The sequence below is a fragment of the Pseudophryne corroboree genome, chromosome 1 (assembly GCF_028390025.1).
Source record: "Pseudophryne corroboree isolate aPseCor3 chromosome 1, aPseCor3.hap2, whole genome shotgun sequence".
NCBI classification, from domain to species: Eukaryota; Metazoa; Chordata; class Amphibia; order Anura; family Myobatrachidae; genus Pseudophryne; species Pseudophryne corroboree.
Window position 1 is genome coordinate 646,215,354 of NC_086444.1, and position 14,233 is coordinate 646,229,586.

The following is a 14,233-nucleotide window of genomic DNA, read 5'->3' on the forward strand; positions in this document are numbered from 1 at the left end:
CACCACCCCAGGGGAAGCAGTTAGGTTCATTGCGATGGATTTGGAGTAATTTATCTTAAAATTAGAAAGGGCTCCGAACCTGTCGAATTCTAACATCAGATTTGGGAGAGAAGTAACCGGGTTTGAAATGAGAGCAAGTAAATCGTCGGCGTAAAGAGCCAGTTTGAATTAATTCCCTCTCACTAGTAACCCAGTGATATTTTGGTTAGCCCTGATGCTTATTGCTAAAGCTTCCATGCATAAGACAAAAAGTAATGGGGATAATGGGCATCCCTGTCGTGTGCCTTTAGAAATGGTGAAAGGGTCCGATAAGGAGCCATTGATCTTGATTTTGGCGGACGGGATAGTGTAGAGAAATAAAATTCTGTGGAGACAGGCATTGCCAAGTCCCAAGTGCCTCAAGATGCCAGACATAAAGCCCCAATCCACCCTGTCAAACGCTTTTTCAGCATCAGTTGACAATATAATTGAGGGGGATGTGGTCTGGTTGGCATAGTGAATCATATTAAGCACCTTAGAGGTATTATCCCTGGCCTCACGACCCAAGACAAAAACGGCCTGGTCTCCATGAATTAAATCTGGCAAAAGCAGTTTGAGGCGATTCGCAATCAGTTTCGCAAAGAGTTTTATATCTATATTTAACAGCGAGATCGGCCGGTAACTAGAACAAAGGCTGGGGTCCTTGCCCTCCTTAGGCAAGACTGTGACATGTGCCTCTAGGGATTGTGAAGAGAACTGTGTCTTTTCCGAAAATAGTGTTAAATGCTTTTGTAAGAAGGGGGGTTAATTTCTCCTTAAAGACTTTATAATAAGCAATAGTGTACCCGTCGGGGCCCGGACTTTTGCCATTGGGAGAGGATTCAATGACTTTCAAAACCTCCTCAGAGGAGAAGGGGGCGTCCAAACCCTCCGCATCCTCCCTGGACAATGTAGGGAAGTCTATGTTATTTAAGTAATCGGATATGGCCGCTTGGTGTGATACCATATCTGCCCTCCCAGTCGGCCAAGAGAGGTTGTATAAAGCAGAGTAATAGGCCTGAAAGGCTCTAGCTATGTGGAGTGTCTCGTGGTGGGGCTTACCCTGATCATCTTTAATGCAATGAATAAAAGTAATTGCCCGTTGTTCACGAAGAGCCCTGGCTAACAATTTCCCAGGTTTATTGCCCCATTGGTAGTACCTACTCCGACACTTCCGATATGAGAACTTAACTCTATCAGAGAGTAGCTTATTCAAGTCTGCCCTAGCCGCCTCAAGATCTGCATAATGTTGCGGAGTTTGAGACTTCTTATGTAGAAGTTCTAAGGATTTTATCTTAAATAATAAATCATCCCTGAGCTTTTCCCTTTGTTTTTTGCGAAGAGAACCTATCTGAATACAAACCCCTCTTAAGACACATTTATGTGCCTCCCAGACCGAAAGTTTAGAAATATCGTCTAGGTCGTTAGTATTAATATAGGAGTCTATGGCAGACTCAATTTGAGAGCGGCACGTTGCATCTTGCAAAAGAGTATCGTTGAAATGCCAGGACCATTGGCGTCATGGGCATGACGGCAGACGTATCGTAAGATTAACAGGGGCATGATCAGACCATACAATTTGCCCTATAGAAGTCTCAGAAATTAAGTGTAGGTGTCGGTGACTTAGAAACAAGTAATCAATTCTGGAATATGTCTGATGGGGGTGTGAAAAAAAAGAAAAATCTACCTCTGAAGGGTGTGCCAGTCTCCACGTGTCGATCAGCTGGTGGTCAAGCAGAGCGCGTCTCACTCTCCTATACTCCTTCTCTGGCCTATAGGAAACCTTTTTAGAGGTGTCATGGAGAGGGTCGAGTGTCCAATTCAGGTCGCCTCCCATCACCACCACTCCCTCCAGAAGAGGCTCGGCGAGTTCCAGAACCGAGGACAGAAAGGAAGGTTGCTGAGTATTGGGAGCATAGACAGTCAAAAAGGAAAACCGTTGATTATAGATATCACATTTAACCAGCAACCCTCTACCTTCAACTAGTCTGTGGGACGTGACATTTAAAACAGGCAGGTGACGGGCGAATAGAATAGCTATACCTAATGTCTTTCCAGAAGGGTTATTAGTCATAAAGACATGGGGGTAATAATGACATTTAAGGGACTGCACATGGCCAATCTTGAAATGAGTTTCCTGAATGAAAGCAACGTCTACATTCTCATCCCGAAGCCACTTGAGAAGCTTAGACCTTTTCTCAGGAATATTTAAGCCCTTCACATTAAGGGTAGTAACATGTAAATCACCTGGATCCATCATAGCTCAGGTCCTAACAGGTTTGTATTAGTCATCCCTACCGTAATTAAAGGAGGAAGAGAGGTCAGGACAGCAAAGAAAAGGAAAAACGTTGAAACAGGACTAAGGAAAGTAAAGAAAGAAAGTGTAGTGTGGAGAGCCACACCGCAAAATACATCAATACCAAACACAGCTAACAGTAGTGTAAGAAAAAGGACTGCTGCAATAGGGACAGGAGCGGAATCCTGCCAGCTCCCAATCCGAAGAGATAGGGGATGCAGAATAATGGGGGTCCTACGGGGGGCCAAGGACAGCGACCACCCGCGATTCAAGAGGCTGTTCAATGTAAAAAGAATTACCAGGGGATGAAGAGAATATTATCATCATCAGTAAGAATTCAACCTAAACGTTTTTGAAACACATTCTAACGAAAACATATTACTTTTCAAGAAGAACCATAACAGAACCGATCATGCAAATCAATAACGTGTTGTAGCACGAAGGAGAAAGAGAAACCAATTATGCAACTGCAATGACAGAAATATTTTCACCACAACAAGGCGAGGCATCACAGTCATGGAGGCTCAGAAGATTGTGAGCTAGTAGGATGGGTTCCTCGTGGCCGCAGGGATCGTAATTGTCGCCACATATCATCTGGAGGGGTCACGGCTGGTATGTCAGGTTGGTAGTGAAAAGAGTCCCAGTCAGGTAGCAGTATTGGATGAAGACCCAGGGCCGTCAGGAAGGTCTGGAGAGAGTGACTGCTCTACCATTATGGGAAACCTGGAGAGAGAAAGGGAAGTCCCATCTATATTTCAGATCTTGTTAACAGAGGGAATCGGTAAGAGGCTTTAAGGCTTGGCGCTGTTGCAGTGTTGACCAGGCGAGATCAGGAAATAGCTGAATCTTTTCCCCCTGGAAATCAATGTCAGTCAGCTGACGGGCCTTTCTCATTATCTCCTCTTTTTGGGCATAATAGTGGAGCCTGCAAATCACATCCCGCGGCCCGTCAGATGGTATACCACGAGGACGGAGAGCTCGGTGTGCTCTATCAAACACGATGGCCTCGTTCGGATCCAGATCAATGAGCTCTCCAAATATTGCAGTAAGAGCAGTCATCAGGTCAGCCTGCTGGACACTTTCAGGGAGGCCTCTGACCCTAACATTATTCCGCCTCCCGCGATTATCCATATCTTCAATGCGCGACTTGAGACAGGCAATATCACTCCTCTGATGAACAATCACTTCTTGAAATTTAGTTAGAGTGTCCACGCTGGAAGTCTCATGGCGTTCCAATATATCAACACGGGCCGCAATTTGAGACATGTCCTGTTGGAGCGCCGCCACCTCCTGTTTAATAGTGGAAAGTAAGTGGGTCTCTAAAGCCGAGAAATCTTGTTTTGTAGGAAGCGATTTGACATGAGATAGAATTTCGCTAATTTCCGCAGACAAAGAGGAGGCCTCCGGGGATTGTGCGTTCCTGGGGTCCGACATGTCGCCCTCTAGAGTATGAAGGATCGGGGAGTCCGGAGCCGCTAAGGCGGCGGTAGGGCCTGTGGTCGGCGGAGTTAAGAACTGACGAATGACGTGTCGCGGATTTTGGAGTCTCGTCTGGCTTGGTTTTGGCCCTTTTCTTCCTCGTGCCTCTCACCATGAGATCGGTCTGAAAGGGAAGGTAGTGTAGTGTTCCGCTAACACATATCCCTGGTAATGTATAGATGCGCTGGTCGTCGCCGTGCCATAGCCCCCCACGTGGCCTCAGGCGAACATCAGGTAAGCAGAAGCATCATCAAAGAAATGGTGAAGAGTGCTCACATAGCTGCAGAGAAATCCTCCGCTGGGGGCAGCCACGGAACGTAGATAAGAGGAATAAAATATATATGGCAGCTAGAAGCTAGAGAATTGAAGTAATTGCGCACTGGAGTGTGGGGGGAGGCAGGAAAGGCAAGTCAGAGGCTGGAGCAGTTGTGCTGGAAGTGTGAGCAGTTGCCACAGGTGCCGGTGCAAAGCCAGGTAAGGCCAGTATTAACTGGCACGTAGTGTCATAAATTGGCACCAACACTGTAACCACGAGGGATTAATCTGTCCACGAGGTAACTAATTGCTTGGGGAGACAGATGCTAGTGGTGGTGTGCTGGTTCCAAAAAGAGCAGAAACTGTGTTGTAATAAGGGGGCACCACTGTGATCCCGGGGCGGCAGATCACTTACCCCCCACTGGAGACACAGCACTGCAATATTACCCCAGAGCCTCCAACGGATCCCAGGGGTCGTACCCCCCGTACACCTCCGGGTCTGAAATGCGGATGCCTCCTCCAAGATGGCCGCCGGGCGTCCCACGGCTCCCTCTGCCGCCGCCGGCCCCGGCGATCCCGGAGAGCCTACGAGTGCCGGGGCAGCAGGAGATGTCCTCCGGGCGGGTCCCGCGATGATAAGGGCTGTAGAGGGTAAGAAGTGAGTCCGCGATGCACTCCCGCGGCCCTGGAAGTGAGCGCCGGTCCGGGCAGTTAATCCAGGCCCCGGTCTGATGGCAACCTGCAGGCCGCAATCCGCGGGAGCTCCACGATCTGCTCCCCGATTCCACGGCTCCTACAGGGCACACCAGAGGGGCCGGGGCAGACAGGGGAGCCCCTTGATGAGGAAAGGGTTGGAAATACGGGCTATTAGAGGGTGTTTAAGCCCCAAATCATCAGAGCTCTCCCGAAGTGCTGCTGCCTCCTTCAGCAGCCAAGCCACGCCCCCGAGCAAACAACTTTTTATCATATTTTCAAACATGACTCGTTTCCACTATTTTCACTGCTTGATATATCACCTCCTCTGTGATTTCAGGCTAATTGCCCAGTGTGGGCATGTCTAATCAACAACGTAACATAAAAAGAGGAGCAGGGTCTACTCACAATGTAGTAATTGGACTGAGAGAATCCCGTCAAACTGATGTCGGAAGATTTTATTGTCAAGTACAAAACTCTATGTGATACAAAGTTCATATTTCAAATTTGTTTCATTGTCCAAATTTGAAAAGCATAGATTCTTTTTTCTCTGGTCTTGACCAAGAGAATGTAGCCTTGTCACCTGTGAAAATAGAGGTCATTGGTCACACTCCAATATATAAGGAATAACAATCTGCTTTGAAATATTCCCTATAGTAATCAATGATCTGTAATTTTACCATAAAAATACTTTTTTTTTTTTAACCACATGTTGAACATGCAGTACTTGCCTACTCTCCTGGATTCTGTGGGAGAAACCCTTAAGCAATCAATATGTGGTATGAGTAGTAGTGTCCATATTGCATGCAACTGAGATCTAGTGAAGCCTTTCCAGTATATTTATTAATCTAACCAGAGCCGGCCCTAACCAATATGATGCCCTAGGCAAGATTTTGGCTGGTACTCTCTAGCACCGCCGCTAGTTCCGCCTCTGACCCTGCACCCCTTTCCCAGCACAAACAACCCTCACCCATAAGTGTCCTCATTTTGGTGCTCCTACCCCCTATCTTTTAAATAGGAACAGTGCGCACATTCAACACACAACCCTAAAAGGGGCATGTTCTTGCTGGGAAGGCCACACAATAATACCCCCAATTCAAATGACGCCACACAGTAGTGCAACTTTGTTCACATTATATCATGCGATAGTGTCCCTTATTCACGTTACATCACACAGTAGTACCACTTTACCTTATATACGTTACTCCTCACAGTAGTGGCTCTTATTCACATTACATTGCACTGAATTGCTCCTTATTCTCATTACACTAAACCATATTGCTCTTTGTAGGAAAAAAAACACACATTTTGTTTCCCCCAGCACCCTGAATAATAGCAGCAACCACTATATAGGCATATTGCTCTTTATTCGCATTAGACCACACAGTAGTGCCCTTTCTATATGTTATGCCACACAGTGGAGCACCTTATACACATAATGCCACACATTAGTAATGCCTTTATACATATAATACCACACAGTAATGCCCCTTACACATGTGACACACATTATTAATGTCCTTATAAAAATGATGCGCCTTACACATATGCCGAACACTATTGCACAACCAACCCACCCGTACACATCACTCACACACCCGCTAACAATGTTACCTCTGCCTCTGCTTGGATACAGATGTGTACTCATAGATCTTGCCTCAAATACGCCATGCAGCAGGAGATGCCTGGCGTGAGTCAGCTGGCAGCTCTAGGCCAGCTCTGCTAACGTCAGCACCTCTTTTGCTGAAAATGCATCTAATTTGCATTGATATGTGACTATGATGCACAAGCAGCTTCTGCTGATTAAAATTATATGCAGCATGCCTATATTCTGTGTGCGACTGTGGCTGTATCTGCATATGAAATGCTACATTACAGTGATTTCCAGGAATACACTGTAATGTAGCATTTCGTATGCCGATACAGCTGCAGTCACACACAGAATATAGGCATGCCGCATATAATTTTTATCAGCAGAAGCTGCTTGTGCCCCTAGGCATTCCAAATGCCCTAGGGCGGCATTTGCCTAGTTTGCCTATGCCTAGGACCAGCTCTGAATCTAACACAATATAAAATTATACCAGGTGGTTGGGGTTTGAGCCTACACTAGACTTTTTGAAATATTTTTTTTCACATAACAAAATACAGCACATGCATTATTTTCATTGGTGGTGCTCCCCAGGGTTTAAATATCGAATTAACTTAAATAAACACAGAGATACAAAGAAGTGAAACCTCTTTTTGGGGGCACTCTTTAAAATTAATTTATATTAAAACATAACTTTAATTAAAGTTTTCTCTAAAATTTATCAGGGATAATTACATTGAAAGTATTCAGGAATATCAAGAAAAAATCTTCCTGTGTGTTCTCAATCCTCCTCTGTGTATAATGGTTTCCCTAAAACATTATAAAATTATAAGATGCAAACACATAAAAAGTAAAAACATATAACACTGGTACCAGATTTATGCAATAATGAGTGAACGTATAAAAAATTGAACCAGGTTGTTAATGATTCCATATTATAAAGTTCATTTCAGAGAGCTCATGACTAATGTCAAATATATAAGAAAATAATTACAGTATGTCAAGTGTCCATGCAGATCAACAGATGCAATCATTTCCAGAGGGAAATAGATAATGTTCCAAATAGCCTACAGTATATAATCTCATTTGTTAAATGGATTACATTAATGTAGCTATAACTAATATGGGCAACTCAATGGTGGAATTTGTGAGTGGTAGGCACAGGTGCAGAAATATGCATTGTGCACCCCCCTCCTCCGCCCCACACCAAGTTCACATTATGCCACAGTCGCTGGGTAACAGGGCAAGGCAGTGGGTCACATGGAGTGGCAGTGTGTGATGGGAAGAATAGTGGGTGATGGGAAGAGGCAGTGGGTGATGGGAAGATGGTGACGGGAAGAGGCAGTGGGTGACCAGGAAAGGGTGACAGGGAGATGGTATCCTGCATTGAGGGACAAGGAGCCATTGGGTAAAAGGGCGACTGTGGCAGGCAGTGGGTGAAAGGGAAAGGGTGATGTAGCAAGTGACAGGCTGTGGGTGATGGAAAAGGTGATGGAATGAGGCAGCGAGTGATGCCAGGGAGAGGCAGTGAGTGATGAAGAGGGTGATAGGCAGTGGGTGGCTGGGAGAGGGTGACACCAGGGTGAGGCAGTGAGTGCTGCCAGGCATAGGCAGTGGGAGACAGGGAACTGGTGACACCAGTCTGAGGCAGTTGATGACAGAGAGAGGGTGATGGAGTGGGTGGCACTGGCAGGCAGTTAGTAATATAAATGTTGATGAAGAGAGGCTGTGGGTGATGCCATGGAGAGGCAGTGGGTGACAGAGAGAGTATGAGGCAGTGTGTGCCATGGAGAGGCAGTGAGTAGTGCAAGGGAGAAGCAGTGGGTGACACAAGGGATTGGCAGTGGGGGAGAGGGTGACAGGCAGGGACAGGCAGTGAGTTGGGCCAGGGAGAGAGTGACAGTCAGTGGGTGACAGGATGAGGCACTGGGTGAAAGGGAGAGGTTGACAGGGAGGGTGATGCCAGGGAGAGGCACTGAGTGACACCAGGGAGAGGTATAAGTAGTGCGTTATACCAGGGAGAGGGTGACAGTCAGTGGGTGATAGTGCAAGGCAGTGTGGTGACAGGAAGAGGAAGCAGGTGACAGAAGGAGGCGTTGAGTGGTACCATGGAGAGGCAGTAGGTGATGCTAGGGAGAGGAAGTGGATGATTCAAAGAGTGGCAGGCAGTGGTTGACAGGGAGAAGGTGACAGAAGTGGGTGACAGGGAGAGGGTAACAGGTAGACAGTTGGTGACACAGATAGAGTGATGGAGTGGGTGACAGGCAGTGGGTGATAGAAAAGGTGATGGAGATGGAGAGAGGCAGTGGGTGGCGGAGAGGCTGACAGGCAGTGGGTGTCACAGGAGTAGGCAGTGAGTGGTGTCAGGGAGAGCCAGTTTTTTATGGAGAGGTAGTAAGTGGTGCCAGGGAGAGGCAGAGGGTGACAGAGAGAGGGTGACACCAGATTGATGCATTGGGTGCTAGGGAATGGGTGACAGGCAGTGGGTGACAGGGAGAGGTAGATAGTAAGGTGGCACCAGGGAAAGGCAATGTGTCATGCCAGGAAGAGGGTGACAGGCAGATGGTGACAAAGGAAGGCAGTGGGTGACAGGGAGAGGCAGTGAGTGGTGCCAGGGAGAAGCAGTTGGTGACAGGGAGGGTGACCTCAGGGAGAGGTGGTGAATGATGGGGAAAGGCAGTGAATGGTGTCAGGAAGAGGCAGTGGGTGATATGGAGAGGGAGACAGCAGGAAGAGGCAGTGGGTGATGCCAGGAAGAGGGTGAAAGGCAGTGGGTGTATGACACATGGGCAAGGTAGTGAGTGCTAGGGAGAGGGTGACAGGCAGTGGGTACTAGGGAGCAGGTAATAGGTAGAGGGTAACAGGCAGTGGGTGACATGGAAAAACTAACAGTGAGGGTTATGCCAGGGAGAGTCAGTGGGTGATGCCAGTGAGAGATAATGGGTGACACTAGGGAAAATGTGACAGGCAGTGAGTCAAATTGAGAGATATTGAGTGGTGCCAGGGAGAGGCAGTGGGTGACAGGGAGAGGGGGCAGTAGTGGGTGATAGTGAGTGTGTGACAGCAGCTATGGCCAGTAGGTGCTAGGGAGAGGGTGACAGACAGTGGGTACTAGGGAGGGGGTGACAAAGAGATTGTAACAGGCAATGGGTGACAGAGAGAGTTTGACAGGGAGGGTAATGCCAGGGTGAGGCAGTGGGTTATTACAAGGAGAAGAAGACAGCAGTGGGTGACAGCTAGAAGGTGACACCCAGAGAGGGTGATACCAAGAAGGGAGAAACAGCAGTGGTGATAGGAAGGTGATGCCAGAGTTAGGGTGTCAGCAGTAGGTGTCAGGGGGAGGGTGATGCTATGGAGAGGGTGACAGCAGTGGGTGAGAGGGAGAGGGTAATGCCAAGGAGAGAGTGACAGCAATGGGTGACAGGGAGAGCATGACACTAGTGGTTGCCAGTGAATGGTTGACACCTGGGAGATGCAGTGGTCACTAGGGAGAGGGTGACAGGCAATAGGAACTATGGATCAGGTTATAGTGAGAGGGTGACAGGAAGGAGGTAACAGGGAGAGGTTAACAGTGAGGGTTATACCAGGGAGAGTAAGTGGGTGATGCCAGGGAAAGGCAGTGGGTGACACTGGAGAAAGGGAGACAGGCAGTGGGTGATGCCAGGAAGAGGCAGTGAGTGGTGCCAGGGAGAGGCAGTGGGTAACAGGGTGACAGTAGTGGGTGATAGTGAGTGTGTGACACCAGCTAGTAGTAGGCGCTAGGGAGAGGGTGACAAACAGTGGGTACTAGGGAGGGAGGTGACAAAAAGAGTGTAACAGGCAGTGGGGAACAGGGAGAGGTTGACAGGGAGGGTAATACCAGGGAGAGATGTTGGGTGATTACAAGAAGAGGGAGAGAGCAGTGAGTGACAGGGAGAAGGTGACACCAGGGAGAGGGTGATACCAGGCAGAGGGTGACACCATGGGTGATACCAGGTAGAGGTTGACAGCAGAGGGTAACAGCAGTGGGTGACAGGGAGAGGTTGATGCCAAGGAGAGGGTGTTAGCAGTAGGTGACAGGGAGAGGGGGATAACAGGGATAGGATGATAGCAGTGGGTGACAGGGAGAGGGTGATGCCAGGAAGAGGGTGACAACAGTGGGTAACAGGGAGTGTAATGTCAGTGAGAGGGTGACAGCCATGGGTGACATGGAGAGGGTGATACCAGATAAAGGGTGACAGCAGTGGCTCACAGAGAGAGCGTGAACGCTACGGGTGACAGCAGTGGGTGACAGGGAGGTGATTCCAGAGAGAGCGTGACAGCAGTGGATGAAAGGGAGAGGATGATGTCAGGGAGAGGGTCACAGCCATGGGTGACATGGAGAGGGTTATACCAGGTAAAGGGAGACAGCAGTGGGTAACAGTGAGAGGGTGACAGTGGTGGGTGACAGGAAGAGGGTGATGAAAATAAGAGGGTGACAGCAGTGGTTGACGAGGAGAGGGTGATGCCAGTGAGATGGTGACAACATTGGGAGAAAGGCAGTATTACAATTTTTGTATCTGTGCCAAGCACTGCGGCACATGGATAGTGGATCCCCCTTGGGTTAATGATGGGGAAGGTCATGAGATTGTGATGTCAGATCCCCAGCACCAGCGGTAAGGACAGACTCAATAAGGTACTGTAGCTGGGGTCGGAAAAATTGGGAAAGGACCCGGGATTGTGATCCCTCCTCCCCCTCCAACTGGACCACAGAAAGCAGCTGCCAGTTCAGCTTCAGTCAGCTGCTCTATGTTACTAGGGGGTAGGCAAGTGGTGATATACAGTATAATGAATCAATATGACTCATTGTAATGCTGCAGGCCCCTTCACTGCAGCGGGCCCAGATGCAATACACTGGCTGCACTGCCTCTAGTTCCACCTCTGGGGCGACTCACAGACCGATAGTTATCATAAAGGCCCTACTGCCTTTTTGTGGGTAATGGGGCCATAATATAGATTCCTTTAGATTATAGCATATTAGTCTGTATTTACAGTAGGCTAAGAGACATTATTCATTTTTTCATGTTAAGTAACATCTACAATGAGCAACAAGCTTAAAAAGGCATGATACCTGATATAAACTGATGTTTTCAAAACAAGTCACTTCTGTTCTCATTACACTTCCCCTACCAATGCCATATCATGTGAGCTTAGCATAAAACATCCAAACCACCCTATAGAATATTTTATGTGTGCATATATATATATATATATATATATATATAGAGAGAGAGAGAGAGCGAGAGAGAGAGAGAGAGAGAGAGAGAGAGAGAGAGAGAGGCTGAGAGGAAATAGCACACTGATCCATCCAATGTATTGAGTGCCGGATCTGACAAAACACATATTCATTGTTATCTTCAGCAGCATTGAGCCAACAGGAGACAAAAGATCCCCACATCCATTTGCATAGAGTTTGATTATTTACTCCATAAAGTGCATACAGTACATCCAATGTATTGAGTGCCGGATCTGACAAAACACATATTCATAGTTATCTTCAGCAGCATTGAGCCAACAGGAGACAAAAGATCCCCACACCATTTGCATAGAGTTTGATTATTTACTCCATAAAGTGCATACAGTACATCCAATGTATTGAGTGCCGGATCTGACAAAACACATATTCATAGTTATCTTCAGCAGCATTGAGCCAACAGGAGACAAAAGATCCCCACATCCATTTGCATAGAGTTTGATTATTTACTCCATAAAGTACATACAGTGCATTATACATAAAGTAGCTCAGTGTGCATAGTACAAGTATACTGTACATTACATGCACTAGGATCAACATCCAGAACAGCATGAGAGACATTCCTCCATTATCATGACCCTGACAGCCTGTTTCGGTGCTCCCGCGAGAACAAAGGAAGTAATGGATAAAAAGAGGCGAGCATTCAAAGCTTTCAAATCAGACGGGAAGGTTGAGTCATTCCAGTACTACAAGGATTGTAACAAAAAATGCAAAAAGGAAATCAGAGCAGCTAAAATAGAAAACTAAAAGCAAATCGCTAAGGAGAGTTAAACTAACCCTAAAAATTTCTTTAAGTCCATAAATGGTAAGAGGCTAAAAAAAGAGAATATAAGACCATTAAAAAGCGAACTGGGATTCCTGATAAATGAAGTCAATGAAAAAGCTGAAATATTGAACAAATTTTTCTCATCAGTGTTTACTAGAGAGGAAACAAAAACACAACAGTATTAAAAAAAAATTATGCACCTGATGAAAAAGCTCTTAATGCTTTGAAACATTGTGATTAAACAGCATCTTTTCACCTTTTGAAAAAAGACCGGATGAGTGCCGCCTCTCCTTTGCCTTGAGGACACAGGTTCAGTATACAAATATCCGTGGAGGGCACCCCGGCATTGCTGCATGGACCAAGAGTGCCACTTCTATACTATCCTCTCTCTCTCTCTCTCTCTCTCTCTCTCTCTCTCTCTCTATATATATATATATATATATATACTGCTCAAAAAATAAAGGGAACACTAAAATAACACATCCTAGATCTGAATGAATGAAATATTCTTATTAAATACTTTATTCTTTACATAGTTGAATGTGCTGACAACATAATCACACAAAAATTATCAATGGAAATCAAATTTATTAACCCATGGAGGTCTGGATTTGGAGTCACCCTCAAAATTAAAGTTGAAAAACACACTACAGGCTGATCCAACTTTGATGTAATGTCCTTAAAACAAGTCAAAATGAGGCTCAGTAGTGTGTGTGGCCTCCACGTGCCTGTATGACCTCCCTACAACCCACACAAGTGGCTCAGGTAGTGCAGCTCATCCAGGATGGCACATCAATGCGAGCTGTGGCAAGAAGGTTTGCTGTGTCTGTCAGCGTAGTGTCCAGAGCATGGAGGCACTATCAGGAGACAGGCCAGTACATCAGGAGATGTGGAGGAGGCCGTAGGAGGGCAACAACTCAGCAGCAGGACCGCTACCTCTGCCTTTGTGCAAGGAGGAACAGGAGGAGCACTGCCAGAGCCCTGCAAAATGACCTCCAGCAAGCCACAAATGTGCATGTGTCTACTCAAACGATCAGAAACAGACTCCATGAGGGTGGTATGAGGGTCCGACATCCACAGGTGGGGGTTGTGCTAACAGCCCAACACCGTGCAGGACATTTGGCATTTGCCAGAGAACACCAAGATTGTCAAATTCGCCACTGGCGCCCTGTGCTCTTCACAGATGAAATCAGGTTCTCACTGAGCACATGTGACAGACGTGACAGAGTCTGGAGATGCCAAGGAGAACATGCTGCTGCCTGCAACATCCTCCAGCATGACCGGCTTGGCAGTGGGTCAGTAATGGTGTGGGGTGGCATTTCTTTGGGGGGCCGCACAGCCCTCCATGTGCTCGCCAGAGGTAGCCTGACTGCCATTAGGTACCGAGATGAGTTCCTCAGACCCCTTGTGAGACCATATGCTGGTGCGGTTGGCCCTGGGTTCCTCCTAATACAAGACAATGCTAGACCTCATGTGGCTGGAGTGTGTCCGCAGTTCCTGCAAGACGAAGGCATTGATGCTATGGACTGGCCCGCCCGTTCCCCAGACCTGAATCCAATTGAGCACATCTGGGATATCACGTCTCGCTCCATCCACCAATGCCACGTTGCACCACAGACTGTCCAAAGTTGGCGAATGCGTTAGTCCAGGTCTGGGAGGAGATCCCTCAGGAGACCATCCGCCACCTCATCAGGAGCATGCCCAGACGTTGTAGGGAGGTCATACAGGCACGTGGAGGCCACACACACTACTGAGCCTCATTTTGACTTGTTTTAAGGACATTACATCAAAGTTGGATCAGCCTGTAGTATGTTTTTCCACTTTAATTTTGAGGGTGACTCCAAATCCAGACCTCCATGGGTTAAT

The 14,233-nt window shown here is 47.2% G+C and overlaps 1 long non-coding RNA gene across 1 annotated transcript in view; it reads left to right on the plus strand.

Annotated features, from left to right (window-relative positions):
- Nucleotides 1-4,455: 4,455 nt before the first annotated feature.
- Nucleotides 4,456-14,233, plus strand: part of LOC134905330 (uncharacterized) — a 93,448-nt gene continuing 83,670 nt past the window's right edge. The window contains exon 1 of the long non-coding RNA XR_010175762.1: nt 4,456-4,699. This is a non-coding gene — a long non-coding RNA (uncharacterized LOC134905330). The remainder of the gene's footprint in view (nt 4,700-14,233) is intronic.